This window comes from Oryctolagus cuniculus, chromosome 9, assembly GCF_051225735.1.
Source record: "Oryctolagus cuniculus isolate XC-2025 breed Fujian yellow rabbit chromosome 9, ASM5122573v1, whole genome shotgun sequence".
NCBI lineage: Eukaryota > Metazoa > Chordata > Mammalia > Lagomorpha > Leporidae > Oryctolagus > Oryctolagus cuniculus.
In genome coordinates, this window is record NC_142875.1 from 4,054,708 (window position 1) to 4,081,504 (window position 26,797).

The 26,797-nt window shown below is 48.3% G+C and overlaps 1 protein-coding gene across 2 annotated transcripts in view; it reads right to left on the reverse strand.

The window, feature by feature from the left end:
• The window catches only part of MYO16 (myosin XVI), a 693,372-nt gene extending 666,887 nt beyond the window's left edge, over positions 1 to 26,485 (reverse strand). Inside the window, exon 1 of one of the 2 annotated variants that reach the window (XM_070048580.2) lies at positions 26,389 to 26,485. The gene's annotated coding sequence lies outside the window, so the exon portion shown is untranslated. The other variant, XM_051849982.3, reaches the window with a different exon arrangement.
• Positions 26,486 to 26,797: the final 312 nt, after the last annotated feature.

Sequence of the window (26,797 nt, forward strand, 5' to 3'; positions counted from 1 at the left end):
CTACTCGGGGCCAGTGCAGTGGCATAGGAGGCCAAGACTGCCTTTCAATGCCAGCATCCCATGTGGGCGCTGGTTCAAGTCCCGGCTGCTCCACTTCCAATCCAGCTCCCTGCTGATGCACCTGGGAAAGCAGCAGAGGACAGCCCAAGTCCTTGGGGCCCTGCATCATGTGGGAGACCCAGAAGAAGCTCCTGGCTCCGGGCTTCAGCCTGGCCTAGCCCTGGCTATGGCAGCCATCTGGGGAGTGAACCAGCAGACAGAAGGTCTCTCTCTCTCCCCCTCTGTTACTGTCTCTCCCCCTCTCTCTGTAACTCTGCCTTTCAAATTAATAAAAAAATTTATAAAAAAGAAATGTCTAGGACTCACATGTCTCTTCTGTATCTTTTCCACAGTCAGATTCACTTGAGTACACACAGCAAGGAAAAGCATTGCATTTACAAAACAGGCGCCATCCCATTTATAGGCAAGACGCTCAAGGCCCTAGACGGCAGGTGCAGAGGCAGATTATTCCGCTCTCAGGGTCAACAGAGCCGAGCAGCAGGCAGCTGAAGGAACGTGACTGTGGAAGCATCGTTCAACAGCTGACCTGATGCTGTCACAGCCAGCGACACTCCAATCAGAGGACTCAGAGACACGGCTTCCCTGACACACAGCGGCGTGGGACAAGCTCGTTAAAAGAAGTTGTGATCCATTCGTGAAGCTTCGTGTCTGCCCTGCTTCCCACCCAACGCTGACTGGCAAACACAGCTACCAAACCACAGAGTGTTCTATAATCTTTTCTATCCATACAACCTAAACCCATCTTTAGGCGTCCGTTAAAAACTGCAGCCCCCGCAAGGTGTGCCCACCCTTCCCCTCACACTAACGTCCCCGTCACTGTGTTTTCTGGACACTTCTCTCTGCTGAGCTCACTGGTTCACTTGCTGGCCCCCTGGCCGGCCTCCTTCCCAGCCTCTTTCGCACACTGACTTCTCTCCTCCTGTGTGCATTCTGAATTCCAGGGGCCCAGAGAACATGTCTTGTGCTGTTCTATAGCATGCCTAGCATAATAATTCTGGATACACTTGGTTTAAAAGGAAGAAGGGACGAGAGAAAAACAAGGCAGCAAATGAAGCAAAGCCAAGCTAGGGCAGGAAGGAAGAGGAGGAGGGATAGAGGATGACGAAGGAAAGCACACGGGGATGATGAGACCTGGCCACTGCTTGGAGCCCAACCCAGATCCTCACAAAGAATGGAGCTCTGCTGACGGAGGGGCAGAGGCACCTGCGGGTCCTGGCTGGGAGAGGAGACACCAAGCTCGGTAGCAGAGGCACCTGCTTCAGCGTGATCACTGAGTGCCTTTGCTTGAGAAAACACACGCTTTGACTCTGTTGAAATCTCTTTCGCCTTCTATGCTTCTAAGCTGTGGTGTCCACAGTGTTGAGTGTGAAGTGTTTATTGACTTAAATGCATCTGACACTGAATAGAATCCGAATGTATGCTATAATGCACTGAATCCTAAAAACATATCTTATTGCCAGTAGACTTCTTTTTAAAGATTCATGTTATTTATTTGAAAGAGTTACAAAGAGAGGAAGAGACAGAGAGAGAGAGATCTTCCATCTGCTGGTTCACTCCCCAAATGGCCACAACGGCTGGAGCTGTGCTGATCTGAAGCCAGGATCCAGGAGCTTCTTCTGGGTCTCCCACATGGGTGCAGGGGCTGAGAGACTTGGGCAATCTTCTACTGCTTTCCCAGGCCACAGCAGAGAGCTGGGTTGGAAGTGGAGCAGCCATGACTTGAACCAGCACCCATATGGGATCCCAGCACTACAGGTGGAGGATTAACCTACTGCACCACAGCACTGGCCCCCTAAAAAATGTTGATGTCATAGCAGTGGAGAGTGGAATGGTGGTGCAGTGTGTGTGGTGGGAAGAGCAAGATATGTTTTTCTAAGGGTGCATGTAACATTACAGTTAGATAAGAGGAGTATATTCAGGAGATTGTTGAAGAGCATGGCGAATATTTACTGACAGCATGAGGGTTAGAATCTCAAGGTCAAAAGTTAAGCTTCCTTTAAATATAGTGTATTAAATGTAATTCTTTCATAAAATAGATACAGAATTGTATCCAACTCTTCAAAGTGTATATTCTCACTTTGTCTATATAATGCCTGTAAATTACGAAGAACAGGAGTGTGGTCAGCATTGTGACACCAGCAACCCATTCCAGGTCAGGTACCAGCCTGAATGCCAGCTAAAGTGCTTCGAACCCCACCGCCAAAATGGGAGACCAGGATGGATTCAAGTAAATAAATGACTAATTTTTTAACATTTATTTATTTATTTGAAAGTTGAGTGACGGTGGAAGAGTTAGGGAGAGAGAGATCTTCCATCTGCTGGTTCACTCCCCAGTTGGCCACAACAGGTAGGGTTGTGCAGGCCAAAGCCAGGAGCCAGGAGCTTCTCCCAGGTCTCCCACATGGGTACAGGGGCCCAAACACCTGGGCCATCCACCACTTTTCCCAGGCCATCAGCAGGGTGCTGGATCAGAAGTAGAGCAGCCGGAACATGAACCAGCACCCATATGGGATGCCAGCCTCACAGGCAGTGGCTTTGCCTGTTACGCCACAATGCCAGCCCCAGCAATTTTTTTAAAGAAGTGTTAGAAGAGACTTTCCTGATCACTTTTACTTGGGTCCTACAACCTCTCATCCCAGTGTTACTTTGACGTGTATATTCCTAGGGTCGCTCCCACAAGCCTTTAAGCTCGATGTTTACACTTTGGGGAAGTTTGGTTTCATTCTAATAAACATGCATGTAAGATATTTGCAAATTGCCTATTTTTCCCACATAAATACTATTTTCCCATTATTTACATAGTTTAATTCCATGTGTGACATTCATTTAAGTATTCAATTTTCTGACATGTGTAGTACTTTTACAAAAGTAAGAGAAGACCTGAATGCAGTTACATCCATAGCTGAGACAGAGAGGGAGGGAGGAGAGACGGAGGAGCAGGAGAGGAGGGAGGCAGGGGAGAGGAGAAAGAACTTGACTGTGATCTTTCAGAAAAAACTGCCAGCCTGTTGTGGTTCATAAAGCAGGCTCTCTGTGGACAGCTGGCTGCCTACAGTGTCACAGGTGTCACAGGTGTTACTCCCGCATTGTCACAGGGTGTTACTCCTACACTGTCACAGTGTGTCACAGGTGTTACTCCTGCACTGTCACAGGGTGTCACAGGTGTTACTCCTGCACTGTCACAGGGTGTTACCCCTGCACTGTCACAGTGTCACAGGTGTTACCCCTGCATTGTCACAGGGTGTCACAGGTGTTACTCCTGCACTGTCACAGGTGTCACAGGTGTTACTCCTGCACTGTCACAGGGTGTTACCCCTGCACTGTCACAGTGTCACAGGTGTTACCCCTGCATTGTCACAGGGTGTCACAGGTGTTACTCCCACACTGTCACAGGTGTCACAGGTGTTACCCCTGCACTGTCACAGTGTGTCACAGGTGTTACTCTTGCACTGTCACAGGTGTTACTCCTGTACTGTCACAGTGTGTCACAGGGTGTTACTCCTGCACTGTCACACTGTCACAGGTGTTACTCCTGCACTGTCACAGGGTGTCACAGGTGTTACTCCTGCACTGTCACAGGTGTTACTCCTGCACTGTCACAGGGTGTCACAGGTGTTACTCCTGCACTGTCACAGGTGTTACTCCTGCACTGTCACAGGGTGTCACAGGTGTTACTCCTGCACTGTCACAGGTGTTACTCCTGTACTGTCACAGGGTGTCACAGGTGTTACTCCTGCACTGTCACAGGTGTTACTCCTGTACTGTCACAGTGTGTCACAGGGTGTTACTCCTGCACTGTCACACTGTCACAGGTGTTACTCTGCACTGTCACAGGGTGTCACAAGTGTTACTCCTGCACTGTCACAGGTGATACTCCTGCACTGTCACAGTGTGTCACAGGTGTTACTCCTGCACTGTCACAGTGTCACAGGTGTTACCCCTGCACTGTCACAGGTGTCACAGGTATTACTCCTGCACTGTCACAGGGTGTCACAGGTGTTACCCCTGCACTGTCACAGTGTCACAGGTGTTACCCCTGCACTGTCACAGTGTGTCACAGGTGTGACTCCTGCACTGTCACAGTGTGTCACAGGTGTTACTCCTGCACTGTCACAGTGTGTCACAGGTGTGACTCCTGCACTGTCACAGTGTGTCACAGGTGTGACTCCTACACTGTCACAGTGTGTCACAGGTGTTACCCCTGCACTGTCACAGGTGTCACAGGTATGACTCCTGCACTGTCACAGTGTGTCACAGGTGTTACTCCTGCACTGTCACAGTGTCACAGGTGTGACTCTTACACTGTCACAGTGTGTCACAGGTGTTACTCCTGCACTGTCACAGTGTGTCACAGGTGTGACTCCTACACTGTCACAGTGTGTCACAGGTGTTACCCCTGCACTGTCACAGGTGTCACAGGTGTTACTCCTGCACTGTCACACTGTCACAGGTGTTACTCCTGCACTGTCACAGGGTGTCACAGGTGTTACCCCTGCACTGTCACAGTGTGTCACAGGTGTGACTCCTGCACTGTCACAGTGTGTCACAGGTGTGACTCCTGCACTGTCACAGTGTCACAGGGTGTTACTCCTGCATTGTCACAGGTGTCACAGGTGTTACTCCTGCACTGTCACTGGTGTTACTCCTGCACTGTCACACTGTGTCACAGGTGTTACTCCTGCACTGTCACAGGGTGTCACAGGGGTTACTCCTGTACTGTCACACTGTGTCACAGGTGTGACTCCTACACTGTCACAGTGTGTCACAGGTGTTACCCCTGCACTGTCACAGCGTGTCACAGGTGTTACTCCTGCACTGTCACAGTGTCACAGGTGTTACTCCTGTACTATCACAGATGTTACTCCTGCACTGTCACAATATCACAGGGTGTTAACTCCTGCACAGTCACAGTGTGTCACACGTGTTACCCCTGCACTGTCACAGTGTGTCACAGGTGTTACTCCTGTACTGTCACAGTGTGTAACAGGTGTTACTCCTGCACTGTCACAGTGTCACAGGTGTTACTCCTGTACTATCACAGATGTTACTCCTGCACTGTCACAATATCACAGGGTGTTAACTCCTGCACAGTCACAGTGTGTCACACGTGTTACCCCTGCACTGTCACAGTGTGTCACAGGTGTTACTCCTGTACTGTCACAGTGTGTAACAGGTGTTACTCCTGCACTGTCACACTGTCACAGGTGTTACTCCTGCACTGTCACAGTGTCACAGGGTGTTACTCCTGCACTGTCACAATATCACAGGGTGTTACTCCTGCACTGTCACAGTGTGTCACAGGTGTGACTCCTGCACTGTCACAGTGTCACAGGGTGTTACTCCTGCATTGTCACAGGTGTCACAGGTGTTACTCCTGCACTGTCACTGGTGTTACTCCTGCACTGTCACACTGTGTCACAGGTGTTACTCCTGCACTGTCACAGGGTGTCACAGGGGTTACTCCTGTACTGTCACACTGTGTCACAGGTGTGACTCCTACACTGTCACAGTGTGTCACAGGTGTGACTCCTACACTGTCACAGTGTGTCACAGGTGTGACTCATACACTGTCACAGTGTGTCACAGGTGTTACCCCTGCACTGTCACAGCGTGTCACAGGTGTTACTCCTGCACTGTCACAGTGTCACAGGTGTTACTCCTGTACTATCACAGATGTTACTCCTGCACTGTCACAATATCACAGGGTGTTAACTCCTGCACAGTCACAGTGTGTCACACGTGTTACCCCTGCACTGTCACAGTGTGTCACAGGTGTTACTCCTGTACTGTCACAGTGTGTAACAGGTGTTACTCCTGCACTGTCACAGTGTCACAGGTGTTACTCCTGTACTATCACAGATGTTACTCCTGCACTGTCACAATATCACAGGGTGTTAACTCCTGCACAGTCACAGTGTGTCACACGTGTTACCCCTGCACTGTCACAGTGTGTCACAGGTGTTACTCCTGTACTGTCACAGTGTGTAACAGGTGTTACTCCTGCACTGTCACAGTGTCACAGGGTGTTACTCCTGCACTGTCACAATATCACAGGGTGTTACTCCTGCACTGTCACAGTGTGTCACAGGTGTGACTCCTGCACTGTCACAGGTGTTACTCCTGTACTGTCACAGTGTGTCATGGGTGTTACTCCTGCACTGACACAGTGTGTCACAGGTTGTTTCTGCCTCCATTATCCCAGGTGTGTCACAGGTGTTATTGTTTATACTGTCACAGCTGTGCTACTGGCCACTGACCTGAGCCATCTGGTGTGTGAGATTGAACCATTCTGTGCTCGCTTGTGTGAAGTCTGGATATCTTTCCAATGGTAAGATGGTGGTGATACAGGAATGGGATTACGTTACTGATATCTTGAAAATATGAAAGTATCGGCCAGCGCCATGGCTCACTTGGCTAATCCTCTGCCTGCGGCACCGGCACCCCGGGTTCTAGTCCTGGTTGGGGTGCCGGATTCTGTCCCGGTTGCCCCTCTTCCAGGCCAGCTCTCTGCTGTGGCCCGGGAGGGCAGCAGAGGATGGCCCAAGTGCTTGGGTCCCTGCACCCACATGGGAGGCCAGGAGGAAGCACCCAGCTCCTGGCTTCGGATCAGTGCAGGACTGGCCATGGTGGCCATTAGGGAAGTGAACCAATGGAAGGAAGACCTTTCTCTTTGTCTCTCTCTCTCACTGTCTAACTCTGTCTGTCAAAAAAAAAAAAAAGAAAATATGAAAATATCTAAACAATAAAATTCATTCTTCAATAGTTTTAGTGCTGCATTTACTCCTTTAGATTGATGTTTCTTGTTTTGTTTTATTTTTTAAGAGCATCAATTTCAGGGCACATCATTAAATTATGTGCATCCTTTGGCCTTGTAGAGATTTTTAATTCTAATACATAGTCTTAGAAAAACAATCATTGAATTGGTAAAACATCAAGAATTCTGACATTCCTTTTTCTCACTGAAGTACCCACCCCACTGTATCTCCTGCTTCTATCAATCAAAACAGTCCTGAATGAGGTGTTCCAAAACCTAAAAGGGGCTCCGTTATCACAGTGCGTGACTCTCTGAAGGGTCGTCCTCAGAGGCTACTTTTCCCTTCGTTTTGACCCTATCCCTTCTCCGAGTAGTAACTATTCACATGGAAAATGGCCATCATTGTCGAAGTCACACTACACAGCACGTGATGTCGTGACGTAGGACATAGCAACGCATCTCCGAGAAGCAGAAACACACGCCGAGCAGGACATTTCACAGGTGGTGCGGAAGGGCCCTCGGTGGGGCCGTGAATCTTTTCAGTCTTCCTTGAATGGGATATACTTGGAGAAGATTCTGGAAGCCACCAGCAGAGTCAGGACCCCACAGCCACCTGGGCAGGTGCTCTTCCTGTTTCTGTGAGAACGCCTCTTCCCCAGTGAACCCCTGTGTTATAAGGTCACCGTTCCTTCCCTGGGGTTTGTTACATTCCAATTGCTATGAAACCATGAGTCGCGCGAAGGATGCCTTAATGTGATCCCCTGCTCTGTCCACTGGTCCACATCCAGGAGGCCACAAAACAGGTGTCATCATTTTCCTGCATGAAAGATGACACAGTCTCTCTACCCTTTTCCCAGAAAAAAAACTTTTCACATACTTTCCTGGGGTCTAACTATTCCACTCCATTCCCTCTGTGTAGAAAACCCTTCATTTTTTTGGCTCCCCAAAGGGAATACAGTATTCTAAACATGAGCTCATCGACTTAAGACATTAGACATCACGCTTCAATTTCAGTAGCACGTCAGCTTTTGTTATGGTGACACTCGGCTTATTGTTGTTAAGCATTGGTCAACTAACACACATTTATTCCAAGTGTTATTTTGTTAGGCTCTTGACATTCTAAACTTGTGACACTGATATTTTGATTCTACCAACAGCAATTCTCCTGAATAAATAAACACCCTCTTGTTATTCTTGGCCAGAAATGTCAGCCTAAGAAGATCTTATTAAATGTTGGCTGACTGCTTGAGCATGCATTTCCATTATCCCACACCCCTGCCAGGTACACCCCTTGTAGATACTTGTATGCATCTGTATCGCTCAGCAGAACAGCTTTTTTCACAACATACCCCAACTACAGACAAGAGCCCCAAAGCCCATTAACAGTAGGATGCACAAACTCATTCTTACAGATTCAAGAATAAATATATAAAGGGGCCAGCGCTATGGCATAGCAGGTGAGGCTGCCACCTACAGTGCCAGCATCCCGTATGGGTACCAGTTCGAGTCCCAGCTGCTCCATGTCTGATCCAGCTCTCTGCTGTGGCCTGGGAAAGCAGCAGAAGATGGCCTAATCCTTGGGCCCCTGCACCATCATGGGAGACCTGGAAGAAGCTCCTGGCTCCTGACTTCGGATAGGCACAGCTCCAGCTGTTGCAGCCAATTGGGGAGTGGATGGAGGACCTCTCTCTGTGTCTCTCTGCCTCTCCTTCTCTCTATGTAACTCTGACTTTCAAATAAATAAATAAATATTTTTTTAAAAGCAGGAAAGATGGCCAAGCAGGTAAGATGCCAGTTAGCAGATCCCTGCTGCATGCTGGAGCCCCTGGATTCAATCCCTGGTGCTGGCTCCTGATTTAAGCTTCCTGCTAATGCCGACTGTGGGAGGCAGTGGTACTGGCTCACGTAATTGGGGTCCTACCACCCATGTAGAAGATCTAGATTGTGTTCCTGGCTCCTAGCTTCAGCTCCAACCCAGCCCAGCACTGCTGGCATTTGGGGAATGAACCTGCAGATGGGTGATCACTTGCTCTCTCTTTCTGTCTCTATACCTCTGACTGTCAAATAGTAATAATTATAGTAAAAGAATACATATGGGCTGGTGCCGCAGCTCAATAGGCTAATCCTCCACCTTGCAGCACTGGCACACCGGGTTCTAGTCCCAGTCGGGGCGCCGGATTCTGTCCTGGTTGCCCCTCTTCCAGGCCAGCTCTCTGCTATGGCCTGGGAGTGCAGTGGAGGATGGCCCAAGTACTTGGGCCCTGCACCCCATGGGAGACCAGCAGAAGCACCTGGCTCCTGCCTTCGGATCAGCGCAGTGCACCAGCCACAGCAGCCAATGGGGGTGAACCCACGGCAAAGGAAGACCTTTCTCTCTGTCTCTCTGTCTCTCTCTCTCACTGTCCCCTCTGCCTGTCAAAAAAAAAAAAGAATACATATGAAGCAATTAATCTGAATAACCTACAAAGCAGATTCTATGAACATAAATTTCATAATCACACTGAACAAAATTATAATGCATAGGGATAAAAATCAGATGACAAAACTATAAAGACAAACTAAATAAATAAAAATGATAAAAGTAAGGATGGTGAGTGATGGGGTTGCTTATAATAGCCTATTTTAAAGGATTTATTTATTTATTTATTTATTTTGGCAGGCAGAGTGGACAGTGAGAGAGAGAGACAGAGAGAGGTCTTCCTTTTCCATTGGTTCATCCCCCAATGGCCACTGCGGCCGGCACGCTGTGGCTGGCATGCTGTGGCCGGCACACCGCGCTGATCCAAAGCCCAGAGCCAGGTGCTTCTCCTGGTCTTCCATGCAGGTGCAGGGCCCAAGGACTTGGGCCATCCTCCACTGCACTCCTGGGCCACAGCAGAGAGCTGGCCTGGAAGAGGGGCAACCGGGACAGAGTCTGGCGCCCTGACAGGGACTAGAACCCGGTGTGCTGGTGCCACAGGTGGAGGATTAGCCTACTGAGCCGTGGCGCTGGCCAATTTATTTATTTATTAATGTATTTATTTACTTGACAGAGAGAGAGAGAGAATCTTCCATCTGCTGGTTCACTTCCCAAATGCCAACAATTGGGGTTGACCAGGCCAACACCAGGAGCTGCGAACTCCATCAAGATCTCCCACATGGGTAGCAGGAACCCAAACACTTGGGCCATCATCTGCTGCTTCCCAGGCACACTAGCAGGAATCTGGGTCTGATGTAGAGCGCCAGGATGTGAACCGGTCTCTAAGATGGAATCTGAAGCAGCGGCTTCACCTGCTGTGTTTCAGTGTGTCCCAACAGCTCATTTCTTAACGCTCAGGCTTGCTACGTTAGGTGGGAATCCATGTTGCATGCATTTGTCTCTGTGGCCTCTATGGTTCTCAACTAACAATGGAAGTTCCATAATCCATTGCCGGGACTGTCTTTCTGTAGCCCACAGAGACCCCGAGGTAGTGTGGGAGGTTGCTTCGCGGCTAGTTGATCATGTCTTCACCACCTTTCTCCTCTCTCTCAACTTCTGCTGTCTTTGTGCTAGCTTTAGTAATAGCATGACTTCCGTCATGGAAGCAATACGACCCCAGCACAACAAAGTGAAGACAGAGAAGGAAAGAGTCACCCAAAAATGGATGAAAAGTCCTCGGCTACCACCCGGCCTCATCTTAACCTTGAAAAACCCCCAGGGGGAAAGTCACCACTGAAAGGGACCGGCAGTCACCATGCACTTCTAGAGCTTGCTTGTCTTGCAGCAGTTGCCGCACAATCAGGAAAACAGTGAACTGTGACCTACACACACTCACAGGCACCTACACGTGACCCTACCTACCCACACACACAACACCAAGAAAGCACAGAGGCCGACGTGACAGGCGCAGATGTTCCTGAAGCAGTGGAATTACACATTATTTCATTCTTACTCTTTTGGTTTATGTGTGTTTTGTATTGTTCCTATATCAACCAAAACTCCTTTTTCTAATTTCTACGTGAGTGCAAACTGCTTGCGTGGGAGTCCTGAGGCTGGACTGAAGGATCCAGGATTTCACTCCTGCCTCTGCCTCCTGATTTCTTCTTGGCCAGAACCTCTGCTTAGGTTTCTCCCTGAAGTTACGAGATCGATCTCCCTGTTCCTTCAACTATGTGTCCCTGAATTTGATCTTTTACAGCCCAAGGCTGACTCTGGTCTCTTAAGCATTTGCTCTAAAGTGACCTGACTTGGTGCAATCCATCTCGTCCTATTTAGTTTCTCCTGTCCAGGAAAGGGAACCAGGGCCAATCAAGGCAACGGTGTCTGTCAGAAAATAAAAATAAAGTGCAGAATGTTTTGCTAAACTCACACTGAACTCCAGCCTGTGCCATGACATCAGCCAGGGTGGATTAGGAAGTCCTGGACCTGATTCCCAACACAGACACTGACGTAAGAACTCCACAAGCGTAAAATGCCTTATGAGGACTCCAGAAGCCGGTGAAGGAGTCTCAGTCTCCCTAAGGAACGCAGGCCACGGTCAGCCGCACTGAAATGAAGAGAATGCCTCTGCGTTCTACCTGGGAGCCTCTCCCACTCAAGCCGGCACAGCTGGCAGACAACGCCCCCCTCATCGCTTCTGCCCCGAGAGGGAGAGACAGGAACACGCACCCATTATTCTGGCTTTCAGCAGATATCAAAAACACTGGGTTCTCCTCTGTGTGACACAGCAGTGATAAAGCTGGCATGCTTTGGGTACCTAGGGGGACTGAATTCAAAATAGCTGGGAGTTTTTGGCTATTGCACCAGAGACCCTGCAGCATGACACGCAGACACCAGAGGGAGCAAGAGATTGCAAGCTACAGAAAAGCACATTAAACACACAAACCCAGAGAAAGTACACCCCCAGAAAAGCCATAAGAGGTTCCCCAGTCTCTAGCCTTGCTTACTGGTGAAGTTCTCTCCATCTAGGAAGCTGCTCCATAGAGACTGGGAAGGGTGACTGCTCTTTTAAATTCCCCAATTCCCCAAGTCTCAGCAAAAAAAAAAAAAAAAAAAAAAAAAAAAAAAAAAAATTAAAAAAAAATTGTTTAAAAAATGCAAAAGAAAAACCAAAACCAAACACACACACACACACACACACACACAAAGGAAACATGGCTCAATCAAAAGAACAAAATAAATTTCCAGGAACCAACCCTACAGAAACAAAAATCTTTGAGTTACCTGCTAAAGTACTCAAAATAACCATCTTCAAAACAAGTTCAATGAGTCTAAATAGAACACAGAAATGAAATTAAGAAACTTTAGGAAAACTTGCAATCACAAAATGACACTACCAGCAAAGAGATGGAAAGTATAAAAAGAATTAAATAGAAATTTTGGAGCTGAAGAACACAGTAACTGAAATGAAAGAATCACTAGAAGTGTCCAGGAGTAGACTTGGTGTGCAGAAGAAAGCACTGTGGATATAAAGACAAGTCATTTGAAATGACTGAGTCAGAGAGCAAAAAGAAACATGAGGAAGATGGAGAAGGCATTCACGGAACACAGATGGGAAATTAGAGGCATTACTGGAGTCCCAGCATCCCCCAAAAGAGGAAAATAAAGGGACTCTGAGTTCGTTTGAAGAAACAGAGGCTGAAAGCTCCCCAAATCTGAGGCAGGAAGTGAATGTCCGAATTGGAGATGCTCAGCGGACTCCAGCAGGGTGAGCCCAAGGAGGCCGACACTGAGACACGTGACAGTGAACCTGTAGACAGTCAGACAAGAGATCGCCCAAGCAGCAGCAAGGGGCTGAGACGACACACAGAAGGGAGCACCCACGGTACTGTCAGTAGATTTCTCTGTGGAAACCCCAAAGAACAGGGCAGGATAAACATTACAGGCAGCAAAGCTATCCTTCAAAAATGAAGATGAAACAAAGACTTTCCCAGATGGATGGGGCCGGCGCTGTGGCGCAGCAGGTTAACGCCCTGGCTTGAAGCGCCGGCATCCTATATGGGCACCGGTTCAAGACCCGGCTGCTCCACTTCAGATCCAGCTTTCTGCTATGGCCTGGGAAAGCAGTAGAAGATGGCCCAAGTGCTTGGGCTCCTGCACCCACGTGGAAGGCCCAGAAGAAGCTCCTGGCTTCTGGCTTTGGATTGGCGCATCTCCAGCTGTTGCAGCCTATTGGAGAGTGAACCATTGGATGGAAGACCTCTCTCTCTCTCTCTCTCTCTCTTTCTGCCTCTCCTCTCTGTGTAATTCTGACTTTCAAATAAATAAATAAATCTTTAAAAATAAATAAATAAATAAATAAAAACTTTCCCAGATGAAAGCAGAGGAGTTCATCAATCCTCAAACTACTTTACCAAGAAAAACACACACACACACACACACACACACACATAAGGTGGTGCTGCAAGGTGAAATAAAAGGATGACAGAGAGCAACATGGAATCACACAAAAACAAATCCTGAGAAAGATATAGAACCTTTTTCATTTTTCTCAGCAGATCTCAACAGCAGCTTAAAATCTTCAGTAATATGAGGCCAGAACTGTGGCAAAGTGGGTAAAGCTGCCACCTGCAGTGCTGGCATCCCATATGGGCACTGGTTTGAGTCCCAGCTGCTCCACTTCCAATCCAGCTCCCTGCTAATGCACCTCAAAAAACAGTGGAAGATGGCCCAAGCCCTTGATCCCTTGCACTCATGTGGGAAGCCCAGAAGAAGCTCCTGGCTCCTCGTTTCAGATCAGCCCAGCCCCTGCTGTTGCAGCCATCTGGGGAGTGAACCAGCAGATGAAAGACCTCTCTCTCTCTCTCTCTCTCTCTCTCTCTATCTCCCCCTCCCTCAGCCTCTCTGTAATTCTACCTTTCAAATAAATAAATAAATCTTTAAAAAGAACCAAAGGGATCATATAAACAAGAATAGTGTCTGCAAATACTAGCTGATAGAATAAAAAAGGGAGAGAACGATCCAACATGGGAAGCGAGATACACAGCAGACCCATAGAATAGCAGATGTCCTAAACAGCACTCTGGCCTCAGAATCAGCCCTTAAGGCATGCGGATCCAGCTGAAAAGCCCATGAGAGTATTTCAGGCATGGAAAGCCAAGACACTCTGGGGGAAAAAAAAAAAAACTAAATGAAAGATCTCTGTGAGTGAGATCCCAGTGGAAAGAACAGGTCATCAAAGAAGGAGGTACCTTTCTCTGAAGGGAGGAGAGAACTTCCACTTTGACCATGGCCTTGTCTAAATATGATCAGAGTCAGTGAACTCAGGGGGCTTCCATAGCCTTGGCAGCTCATGACAAGAGCCTAGGGTGATTACTGATGCCATAAACAAGAGTGTCAATTTGTTAAGTCAACAACAGGAGTCACTGTGCAGTTACTCCTCATGTAGGATCTCTGTCCTTAGTGTGCTGTACATCGAGACCTAATGCTATAACTAGTACTCAAACAGTATTTTTCACTTTATGTTTCTGTGTGGGAGCAAACTGTTGAAATCTTTACTTAATGTATGCTAAACTGATCTTCTATATATAAATAGAATCGAAAATGAATCTTGATGTGAATGGAAGGGGAGAGGGAGTGGGAACAGGGAGGGTTGCAGGTGGGAGGGACATTATGGAGGGGAATCATTGTAATCCATAAGCTGTACTTTGGAAATTTATATTCATCAAATTAAAGTTAAAAAAATAAAAAAAAATTGTCAGTAATACACGATGCGAACAGATAAACTCTCATTCAGGCTTTCTTAGTCCACTGGTAGACCACAGGGCAGAAGATAATTATTACACTGCTAAAGGACTCTAGGGTTTTTGGAATAGCAATTGATCACAGGCCCCCACTCACAGTCAGCCATCCGCGGCATTGGCCCCTCATGGGAAAGAGCCTGTCCTGTGGAGCCCTGAAGCCAGGCATTGACTTTGCCTCTCCAGCTGTCGAAGTCCTGGATTGCACCCTCCCCCAGAGTCCAACTGTTTTGTCCACACAGAAGACCTGTTGTTTACTGCAGCCAGCCTCGTCAGTTATCTGGGATCTTCTGGAGAATGTGTGGCACCTGCTGCTTCACCGCTCTCTTTAATGTTAGGGAGATGGCTTCTCTCCTTAAACCTCATGAGTCAAACTCTGACAGATCTGCAGCTTCCTCACTCCCTCTGCCCTCACAGAACTCCCAAAAGGGAGTGCCAATTCAAATCCTGGCTGCATCGCTTCCAAAACAGCATCCTGTGACCGCACCCGAAAGAGAAGCAGACAATGGTCCAGGTGCTTGGGTCCCTGCCACCCACATGGCAGACCAGGATGCAGTTCCTGGCCCCTGGCTGTAGCCTGACCCATACACGGTTGTTGCAGTCATTTGGGGACTGAACCAGTGGATGGAAGATCTTTCTCTCTCTCTAATAATCAAATCTTCAGAAAGGAAGAAAGGAAGGGAAGGGAAGGGAAGGGAAGGGAAGGGAAGGGAAGGGAAGGGAAGGGAAGGGAAGGGAAGGGTTGGGTTAGGGCTTTGCTTTGGATTGGGTTTTGACCTAGAGCAAGGCTATGGGTCGTTGGATCTCCTATTCAGATGGCCATAACTTTCCCTATGAACACTGTAGGGATGCTTTGCTTTCCTAACATGTGTGTGCACACTGGAGTAGCACTTTCAGCTTCCTTTAAGAGCTTTTTCTTCACTTTCACAATCCGGCTAACTGCTGCAAGGGGCCTAGTTTGTGTCCGCCCTCAGCTTTCAACCTGCCTTCCTCACTAAGCTGATCCACATTCAACCTTTGGCGGCCAGTGAGGGATGTGTGATCTTCCTTTGACCTCAGCACTCAGTAGGGTTATTTATAATAGTTATGTCTCAGGGAATGGGAAGGTCTGAGAATGGGGTAGAGAGATGGGGAAATGGCCAGTCCATGGAGCAGTCAGAACGCACACCACATTCATCAGCTACATTTGCCACCTCTCATAAGGATGGCTCATGGTGCCCCAAACAATTACAACAACAACAGTAAAGATCTCCATAAAAGGTGCAATAATAATGAAAAGGACTGACATATAGCAAGAATTACCAAAGCATGACAAGTGACATGAAGTGAGCACACATTGTTGGAAAATGGCACCTGAAGACTTGCGGCACACAGGGTTGCCACCCACCTTCAGTGTGTGTAAAATGCGGTATTTAAAATGAGATGTGCCAGTGATTTTCATAAAAAGCAAAGACATTTAGAAAATATTGAAAACCATACAGTATGAAGAACAAGACAATTGATATTTTCAAAGAAAAGCAAAAATTTAAGACCAAAGCATAGAAATATTATAACTGTAAAACTATCTTTATCAATACACAGTCTAAAATGTGTAATTTTTGACATCGAGAACATAAAATATGTGGGAATGCAACGGTAGAAGTTTTGCATGTGATTGAAGTTTAAGTTGTTACTATCCAAAAATAGATGGTGTTTTATGTAATACCTGTTATTCTTACCAAGAAATTGCCTGTAGAAGACACACCACATAAAAGGTAAGAAAGAAGAAAAGAAGCACAAGAGAGACTCAGAACATGTGCCAACAACAGCAGTCAATGAAACACAGAGGAAGGCAGCAAAAAGCAAGAAGCACAAAACACACCAAAAAAAAAAAAAATACTTTGAATGTAAATGGATTAAACTCCACAATAAAACATATAGAGTATGTTAATAGATTAAAAAATAAACAAAGTCCAACTGTATGCAATAAACAAGAGACTTGCTTTAGATTTAAGGACATAGGTTAAACATCAAAGAAGGGAAAAAGACTTGAAAAAGATATTCTATGGAAAGAGTGCCCACAGTAGGCAAGATGGCCATACTTACATCAGACAAAATAAACTTTACGTAACAAATTGCCACAAGAAACAACACAGGACATTTTATGATAAAACAGTCAAGTCGATGGAATGATACAACAATCATAAATACAACATCACAGCGCTTACATCAATACAGAAAACTTTGAAAGAACTTAAGGTGGAACTAGAGAGTAACACAGTCATAAGTTTCAATACCCAATTACTAATAATAAATAGAAAAATCAGACCAAAGACCATTAAAAATGGAATCGTTGAGCAATACTGTAGCTCAATTGAATATAACAGACATATATGAAACACCCCATCTAACAATAACAGAATGCATTCTCGTCTCAAGTGCCCACTGAATATTCTCCACCATAGATCACCAGCCTTCACAAATTTTGGAAATTTGAAGTTATACCAAATATCTTCTATAACCACAATGGAATGAAAATAGAAATCAGTAACAGAAGTGACTGGAAAATTCACAAATATGTTAAAATTAAATAACACCATCTTGAAATGAATGGATCAGAAAACAAATCACAAGAGAAATTAGAAAATACCTGAGACACATGAAAACGAAAACACAACCATCAAAATTTATGGGATGTGGCAAAAGCAATATTAAGAAAAGGGAGTTTATAGTGATAAATGTCTGTACTAAAGAAGTAGAAAGATCTCAAGACAACAACTTAATTTTACACCTCATGGAACCAGAAAAAGAAACAAACTAATCCCAAAGTCAGCAAAATGAATGAAATGATAAAATCGCATCAGAAATCTATGAAACAGAGAACAGAAAAGTAACTTTTAAAATCAAGGAAAGCAAGAATTGAGTTTTTTTGAAAAGACCAACAAAATCAGCAAGCACATTCACAGAGCAAGATAAAAGGTGGTGAATCAAACACAAGCCAGCAAGAGGAAGCAATTCGCAGATGCCGCAGGAGTCCAGAGGATCACCAGGCAACCAGGAACGACTGTACTTAACAAAGCAGATAACACAATGAAACGAAGTCCTAGAGCACACAACCTACTGAGACTGGATCCTGGAGAAACAGCAGGTCTCAAGAGACCTGTAAATGGTCAAGAGGCTGAATTGGTGATGGCACATCTATCTCCCCACAAGGAGCAGCCCAGGACCACAAGGCTCCACTGACGGGTTCTACCAAAGACTCAAAGACGAACTCATGTCAGACACTCCCCGAGTTTCAGCCTGGGAGAACACTTCCAAACTGAGTATATGAGGGCAGCGTTATCCTGGTCCAAACGCCAAAGGTACAAGAAAGGAAAACCACAGACCCATACCCCGGTGGAAACTGTTCCAAATCTCTCAACAGACCACTAGCAAAAGAGAATGGAAAGCAGGTTAAAAAAAAAAAAAATCCAATCCAGCGTGACCAAGTAAGATTTACTCCTGTGATGTAAGAATGGTTCAGCATATAAAAACAAACCAATTCAGCACACTGCATTATCAAAACAAAGGATGAAAGTCGCAGGATCATCTCAATTCAAGTGGAAAAGCATTCTCATAACTCTCCATGACACCCCAAAGATTACCGAGGCACTTGCAAATCTCGTTTTCCGATCTTTCAGTATCCTGGAATGTGGTGAACTTGAACCTAACGTAAATTCACTTAAGAGAGCTAAAACAGGGGCTGGTGTTTGACACAGAGGTTAAGTTGGCACTGGGTACCTGCCTCCCATCTAGGAGTGCCTGGGTTTGAGTCTGGCTCCTCCTCCCATTCCAGCTCCCTGCTAATGCACACTCTGAGAAGTGACAGGGATGGCTCAGTGTGTGGTCCCTGCCACCCCCTTGCAAGACCTGGACTGAGCTCCCAGCTCCCAGCTCCTGGCTTCCACTCGCCCTACCCTTAGCCCTGGCTATTTCAGGCATTCTGGGGGGATGAGCCAGCAGATGCGAGATCTTTATGTGTTTTTCAAATAAATTAAATAAATAAGATCTAGGTAAATTTTTGTTTTAGCTTCCTTACCTATCTTGAACGTTAATTCCTTTTTTATTTTTTACTTTTTTGAGTTTTTCTTGATGGACAGTAAAGAGGTCAAAATGGTGAAGAATGATTTTTAAGCCATGAAGATCTTTCAGTCGTTTTCAAGTCGCATTTCCTTTCCATTCACCATCACTGCTAAGCAGAGGCTGACCCTGCCTTGCTGCTCTGAACAAGACAAAAGCGAATCTGGGATGGATGCACATTTTCTCAGCTCCCTTCATGCCGAGACTTTGTCCCCACAATTCGTGTGGGTTCACATTTCTTTTGTCCACTTTGGACGACTTGCATGTGTCCCAGCTCGATGTCATCTCACGGACAGATCCTGACGAGCAGGGTGACAGTTCTGTGGCTTCTTTGCTTCCTGATGATAATGCGTGATGAGAAAACCATTATTTTGTTTTTTAAGATTGATGTCACATCTGATTTTGTGATTTCTGTCCAGTGAGTTATCATCATCTTTCCTCCCTAACATTTCACAATCCTCTCTCCAGGGATCGACTACCCACCAAACCATCTCAACATAATTCGAACCGAGATGTACGGGGATTACTTTGTTCTAAGATCCGCACCACGTAGGGGTCACCAACAAGTTCCCATTTGTTCATCAGAACTGAGCCCATAATAGCACGTCTTCTCATTATTCTGATTTTGCAATGACCAACTTGTCAGAAAGTAACTGAAACTGTTTGAAGTACCCCAGACTTTTGTAGAATGAAACTTTTAGCAAAAGTCTCAACACACAGGAGGTGTTGCCCCTAGCAGTCATTAATAACCTGCTAGGCTGAGGGTTTCAGAGCATGTCGTCTTCCTAAATCCTACACGGAACCCATAAGGCAGGCTCTTTGCCTACCCCATTTCAGAGATGAGGCTTGGGAAGGTTCTTCCATGTATGCACTGGTTCACAGAGGAGGAAGTGGAACTGACTTCCAACCCACACTTGTCTTGCTCAAGCTTGTGTTCCTACTGATCATACTATACTACATTTCAGTTTCCTGTCTCAATATCTGCTTCATTGGCTATATTAGGAAAACTCCATTGACCATCCTTACCTGAATACCTGTGTATCTGTAGATGTAGCAGGTTTCCTTCCTGGAAAATAACATGTCTTAGTTTCCCCCCAGAAAACCATTCCTTATGTCTACATACTCTAAACTAAAAATAGCAACTCTACATAAAAAATTTTTTTCAGTACTCTCTCCTAAGTTCCTTTGTTTCTTAGGCCAAATTCTTTTGCCTTGCTCTAACAATTGGTTTAAATCACTCAAATAAATGTAAAGTTAATAGCTCTCTGTTCCAAATAATAGAGATAAAAGGCATATTAATAGACTTTTAAAGAGAAGATTTGGGAGCTCATGAGACTGTTTCCATCAGGGGACTCCAAGCCACATATTACCGAGCTGCTCATAACCAAGAATCTAAATTGGAAAGAAAATGAGTGAGCCTGAATAAGACTTTATCATTCTTAAAGGAATTATTTAATATTTCAAATGTGTTCATTAAAGGCATACTGTACCACATGCTGGAGGTTTTAACCTCCCTGGCTTATTTTTAAAACACTAACTAATTCCAGTAATAAAAATGAAATTAAAATACTTTTAACATTTTAGTTGTAGAAAAAAAGAATATTTAAGGGACAATATCCATGTATAACTCAATTTAGCTTATGAGAAACTGAACATCAAGCACCCTAAACTACTTCCAAGCATACATGTAACCAAAAATTACACAATAAATTTATGAGGAATTAACTTTCTTTCCTCACACATCCTCATAGTAGTTATGCCTATCATAGTTATTGTGGACAAATAACAAGCATCAAAAACTTGAGAAATAATTATGACATCAACTATTTGAGTGCGGTATAGGTTATAGCTTCATTATATTATCTGGAGGCCTACAACTTAGTTTTACATATCCAATTTTTTTCTAGTATTTGAATTATTTACTAAAGTCTACACAAATTTTACTAAATGTGCTTTTTTTAAAAGATTAATTTATTTATTTGAAAGTTGGAGTTACATAGAGAGAGAGAGAGAGAAGAGGCAGAGAGAGAAAGAGAGGTCTTCCAGCCGATGGTCTACTCCTCAACTGGCCGCAACGGCCAGTGCTTCACTGATCCGAAGCCAAGAGCCAGGAACTTCTTCTGGGTCTTCCACGTGGGTGCAGGGGCCCAAGGACTTGGGCCATCCTCCACTGCTTTCCCAGGCCATAGCAGAGAGCTGAATCAGAAGTGAAGCAGCCAGGACTCGAACCAGCGCCATTATGGGATGCTAGCGCTTCAGGCCAGGGCATTAACCTGCTGCGCCACAGCACCAGCCCCACTAAATGTGCTTTGGGTCTCACTGTTCCTATGAATCAGGGCTCAGCGAAATTCAACAGGCTTCCATAGCCTTGGCAACTCATGACTAGAGCCTAGGGAGATTACTGACGCCATAAACAAGAGTGTCAGATTGTTAAGTCAACAACAGGAGTCACTGTGTACTTACTTCTCATGTGGGATCTGTCTTTAATGTGTTGTCCAATGTGAAGTAATGCTATAACTAGTACTGAAACAGTATTTTACACTTTGTGTTTCTGTGTGGGTGCAAACTGATGAAATCTTTACTTAATATATACTAAATTGATCTTCTGTATATAAAGATAATTGAAAATGAATCTTGATGTGAATGGAATGGGAGAGGGAGCAGGAGATGGGAGGGGTGCGAGTGGGAGGGAAATTATGGGGAGGGGAAGCCATTGTAATCCATAAACTGTACTTTGGACATTTATATTTACTAAACAAAAAAATATTTTCTGTAGAAGATCAGATAGTAAATATCTTAGGTTATATGAGCCCTGAAACCTGTGTTAGCCTCACATTCTTGGTTTGGTGTGATTTGTTTGTCATTGACTTTAAACACATAGACAACATGAACTCAGCTCACAGGCTGTCCACAGACTGTCCAGGGTTGGATCTGGCCTCTAGTGGTAACTCACAACCCCAGGGTAGATGATGTTTGTTAAAGAGGAAATTTTTTTCCCACTGTTTAAAAATACTAAGAGCACACCATAAATAATCAGACTTCTGTACAAGTCTGGATCAACTAGAAGTCGGTGGTCTCTTGGAGGTTTATTTTCCTTCATGCAAAGTGAGCAGATGATTTCTCTGGGAGGAAGAAGGTGGGAGAGGGTGCATGTGCAGGATCCAGGAGGATGAGAGAGACAGGAGATGCGGTAGCGAGGGAAGGAGGATGAGAGGGACAGGAGATGCGGTAGCGAGGGAAGGAGGATGAGAGGGACAGGAGATGCGGTAGCGAGGGAGAGAGGGTTCCATCGGTCGGTCCTCAGCTATGGGAGGTGGATTCTCCAAAGACCACAACTTTGTTCTTTGTCTTTCCTGATGCTTTGTGTCCATTCAGCGAACACCTGCCCGAACTAGACACCTTCACGAGATGCCCAAGACAGCAGCCATCACAGCCCTACGAAGTCAGGCTGTTACAACACAGGGTTAGGCACAGCGAGGCGCATGCAGGGAGGAGCGGTCTAAAGAGGGACCTCCATGGGGTGGTGCGTTTGGAAGAAGATGCTCTGGACTTGATTCCAGCTGGGTAACAAACTTAGAGCTCATTTCCAGCCCACAGGAGGAGGAATAAAGTCAATGTCAGATGCAGTGTGCAGTGCTGCTTGGAGAACCACAAGTGTGTCCGTGTTGTCGTGAAAGGCACGGCTGTGGGTCACGAGGGGAGGCAGGGGATGGGTTGGGCTGGTGTCAAGAAGGACACCTCATGTGACCCAGAGCTGCGTGCTCTTCGCATGGTGGAAAACAGGAAATTATTCAAGTCGTTTAGCCAGGCCGGCCTCATGGCTGAATTTGCATTTAAGATAAATCACTCTGGCAGAGTAGGAGCGGATGAGGCAGGGCCAGACAAGAGCAGGAAGATGAACTAGGGCCTGGTCCCTCAGCTCCAATAGGATCTGACGAAGACTCGACCAAGGGCAGTCCTAGAAGGTCAGAGCGGGGCTGATTAATCCAAGCACTGCTTGTAAGATGAACTGTGAAGAGCCCACGATTGATGGGAAGTGGGGGAGGGAAAGGGAAGATCAGAGAGATGAAGGAAACAGCAGGAAACAAAGTGACAGGAGCGACAGACTCAAGCATGGAGAGGTAATGGAGAGAATGCCAGCTTGGACTCGGCTTGGAGCATCCAGGCAAGGCTCCTGCTGGCAGGTGCAGGTCTGAATGTAGAGAAGGAAGTCAGAACTGGGCTGTGCATGGGCCCAGTCACGTGCACGCCAAGAGTGAAAGCCAACGGGGAAACCCAGGGCAACAGGAGAAGGAGGGAAGGTGGAGGAGGGGAGACAGCGTGAAGAACCCACGTGGGAGAGCAGAGGTGAGAGGCAGAGTCGGGAGGCGGTCAGAGGAGCTGGACTTAGTGGGCTGAGGCATGAACATGAATGAGGTGGGGCGAGCTCCACCCGGCGTCTCCACACCCACACAAATGAGCAGACACAGAGGGCAGAAAGCTCAGGCCATGTAAAACAGCCACTTTGGAAAACACAACTGTACACAGAGCATTCAAATCCTCTGTGGGATAGAAAAGAAAAGAAGTCAGCTGATAACACCCCAGCACTTAACGTCTCCAACCTTCTTGAAAACACCAGCATTTTGTCTCTGGATTCTTTTAGTTACAGCTAGCTCATGGGATTCTAAACTCCCTTCCAATCAGTAGCTGGGTTTACTGTTGAGTTATTGTAATGAGATGGGAATAACCACCTAAAAAATCTGTGTGGAGCCCTCCATCTGCAGAGGAGAGGCCATGCTGGACAGCCGGAGGGGCTGGCCCTTGGTTCTTGATTGAGCGCTGGACTTCAATCTGCAAATGCAGTGCTCCTGAAGAGCAGCCAAGAGCCAGTGCCCGGCCCCAGACTCCGATTCTGCAGGTCTGGGGCAGACCGGAGAAACCCACCGCCCACTAAGCACCTCGAGGGAGCGCAGCGTTGGCAGCCGAGGCAGCGCCCTTGTCCTTTCAAAGTCAAGTCACTGCACACTTCCCAACACTGTCATGGCAGCACTGCTGATCAACTTTCCATTGCCTAAAAAAACCAAAATCATTGTTTGGCACATTCCCTTGAAAAGCTTGCAAGAGGCAAGCTGAGTGCAAATGCTGGCTTCCAGCGAACCCGTGAGTTCCCTGGGTGGTAAAACACTGGCTGCCACCTCCAGGTCAGGCCATGGGAGGGTGACAGTGGCAGGTGGACTTGAGGAAGTCCCCAAATTATGGATACTCCAGTGTGGTGGACAGGGCAAGGCCCAGTGCAGTAACCATGCCAGTGTTTAGGGGTGTGTGTGCGAGTGTGCGTGTGTGTGTGTGTGTGTTTCCTTTCCTTCACAGTACTGGGAGCTGAAGTCGACCATTTCTGAGGTTCCTTTGCACCCAGCCTTTTCTCATTCTAGGAACATGCAGTCGATGGCACAGATTTGCCCTGGTGATAAGATCCGGACAGGGCACACTCTAGAGGGACTGAGCTGAGCACAGGCGCCAAGGTATGGAAATATCACTTGCAAATATTCCTGTTCTAATGCAGTATCTTTTCTCATCAACGTCTCAGCGCGGTTACATGCTGCACATTAGGTACGTACATACAGATGCATGGGAACACACATAAACTTGGATCACGTACTCGCAGAGGGGTTATGGTTTTCACCCAGTGGATTGTAATGTCTGACTTCTTAAGGGCTCTTTCTGCTTTTATTTCATCTCCTTCAAGAACACCCAGGCTCTGCAGTGGCTGGCGTTGATGAGACACCTCTTCCGCTGCCGGAGTCCTGAACACCCACAGGCCCCGTTAATGATGGAGCACGGAATACTGGAGCTTGTGTACTCGAGGGGGCGAAAGGAAAACCAAACCAGTAACCCTAGAGCATTAACCTAAAATACTTTGCTTTAAACCACAGCCCCACCGCCCAGTTCTCACAGGACACTGGAAAACTCCACCAGAGCTCGGCGGTCTCCCAATGACACTGCCCCTTGCTTGGTTAAACTGATTTTTCCTCAGCCAATAGATCTCCCATTCTGGATGATAGTTATAGCCCCGTATGGGATTCCTGGGACCTATTCGCGCTGTCTGTAAAGCAATGACACGCGTGCTAGTTTCCAAAGAGTCCCTCAAACGTAAACCTCTTACGTGCACACAAGCTGAGCATGAGGTCGGAGGCCCTGGCGGTTCATGGAAGTACAGGCCAAGTGCACTAGCCCAAGATCAACCAAAACAGCTTCAGACAGGCCTTAGAGCACCCTCCATCCACAGATGACAAATTGCCTTTAAAGTTTTTTTTTTTTTTTTTTTTTTGAAAACACCAAGAGCAAAGTTTGGCTCACTCTGGCAGCTGTGCAGGAAGGAGGAGCCGTGGGGGTCCAAGGGGTCCCCCCCCCCAGAGGCCCCTACTTAGGCTTGTGATTCACTGAGGACCTGGGGGTCCCTGTCGTTCCCCCTGGCTCCCCGTGAACAGCACTCACTGACGCACGGATGGACTGCGGGAGCCTCACGCACACACCCTGGAGCGCGCAGCCAACCTCTGTGCGAGCTCTCACTTCGCCCCAGGGAGCGCACCAGCCAGGGACGCAACACCTCCACGCGGGAGAGGTCAGGAGCTCGCTCCGCTCAGCCCTGCTGAGCCCAAGACGACCGCTCCTGCCCCGCCTCCGCGGGGGCAGCCACCCTTCCAGGTGGCACGCGGTGAACGCTCAATGGTCACGCGTGGGCTCGCTGCCCCCTGCTCCGGCCCCGGCAGAGATCCGAGCCACAAGTGAGTGTCAAGGCGGAAATACGGAGAGAACTTGAAAAAAAAATCTCCATCTGCTTTCGGGGGCGTGCGAGGCACCAGGGACACCAGGTGCTTCCACCGGCCCGGCCAGGGAGCACCGCCGAGCCCCCCCGGGTGGCGGTCCCCGGGCCGCCGGCCTCCCAGACAATGGAGCTGACCCTGCCCCGCGCGGGCCGCGGAGGGTCGCCGGGGGCGGAGAGGCAGCAGCTGGAGAGCCCTCCTTCACCCCACAGCTTTGTTCTCAGAACTAGGCTTTCGCTGCCATCCCCCGCCCCAAGCCCTGGGAAGGGGACGCGCGCCCGGGCCGCCCCCGGCCCGGCTGCAGAGGTGCCAGCGCTGCGCCCATCTCCCGTGGCAACCCCAGGCTCCTGGGCCCCTGCGCCTCGGCCGCCGGGACGAGGTCCGGAGTCCACGGGGTCCCTGCGCTCCGCCTCGGTCCCCACACCCCGCAGGCGGCGGAGCGCCCGGTCCGTGTCCAGAAAAGGCACCCCCGCAAGCCCCGTCTCCACGCCCTCCAGGCGTGCCCAGCCCTCTCCCCAGCGGGGCGGGTCCCAGCGCCCAGCGCCCTCGGGAGCCGCCCGCCCCGCCGTCGCCAGGCCAAGTTCCCCGCGTTGGGCACCGCGCACCGCGCACGGCGCGCAGCCGCCGCCCCTACCTGCTCCAGAACGGTCCGGGGCAGCCGGGGTCCGCGCCGCGCCGCCACGTCCGGGCTCGGCTCGCGGCCGGGCTCCGCGCTCCGGCTGGGGCGGGCTCGCCGGCTCCTGCGCCCGGGCCCGCGCCGCGCTCGGGGAGGGCGCGGCAGCGCGCAGCCCGCGGCCGGAGGCTGGGGCCGGCCGCTCCGCCACCCCGTCGGCCGCAGCCCGCTCTGCTCGCCTCTCCCACCACCCGCAGCCGCGGCGTCGGCAGCGACACGGGCCCCGCCTCGCCCCTCCCCGCGCGGCGCCCGCTCCGGCTCCCAGGGCGCCTCGCCCGGCTGCTCCGCGCGCTGCTTCTCACTTGGTCGCCTCGCCCAGGACGCCGAAGCCGCTTCTCTTTCTGTTCCCGCGCGGGGGCTCCCGCAGGTCTCCCGGCTCCCTTCCTCCCACGCGCTCCCACGCGCTGAGACCGCGCCTTTCCGGGCTGCGGGCCGCGCAGTCCCCTCCTCGGGCTTCTCCCGCCTTCTCCTGTGCAGCGAGCCAAGCGCGGGGCTCGCGCTTCCAACTTTGCCGTCCTGGCTTCTGCAGGACCCGGGGGAGCAGGAGGGCGACGGGTGCCTGGGGAGCCCAGGCCTGCAGAGGGGACCCCTTGGACAGTGACCAGAACAAAGGCCATCGCGGGGCCTGTGACAGCTGTCGCCAGAGCCGGCTTCTCCCTCTGGCGTTGGAGAGCCGCGTGAAGTGTGCTGTCAGTTAGGAACTTCAGTCTG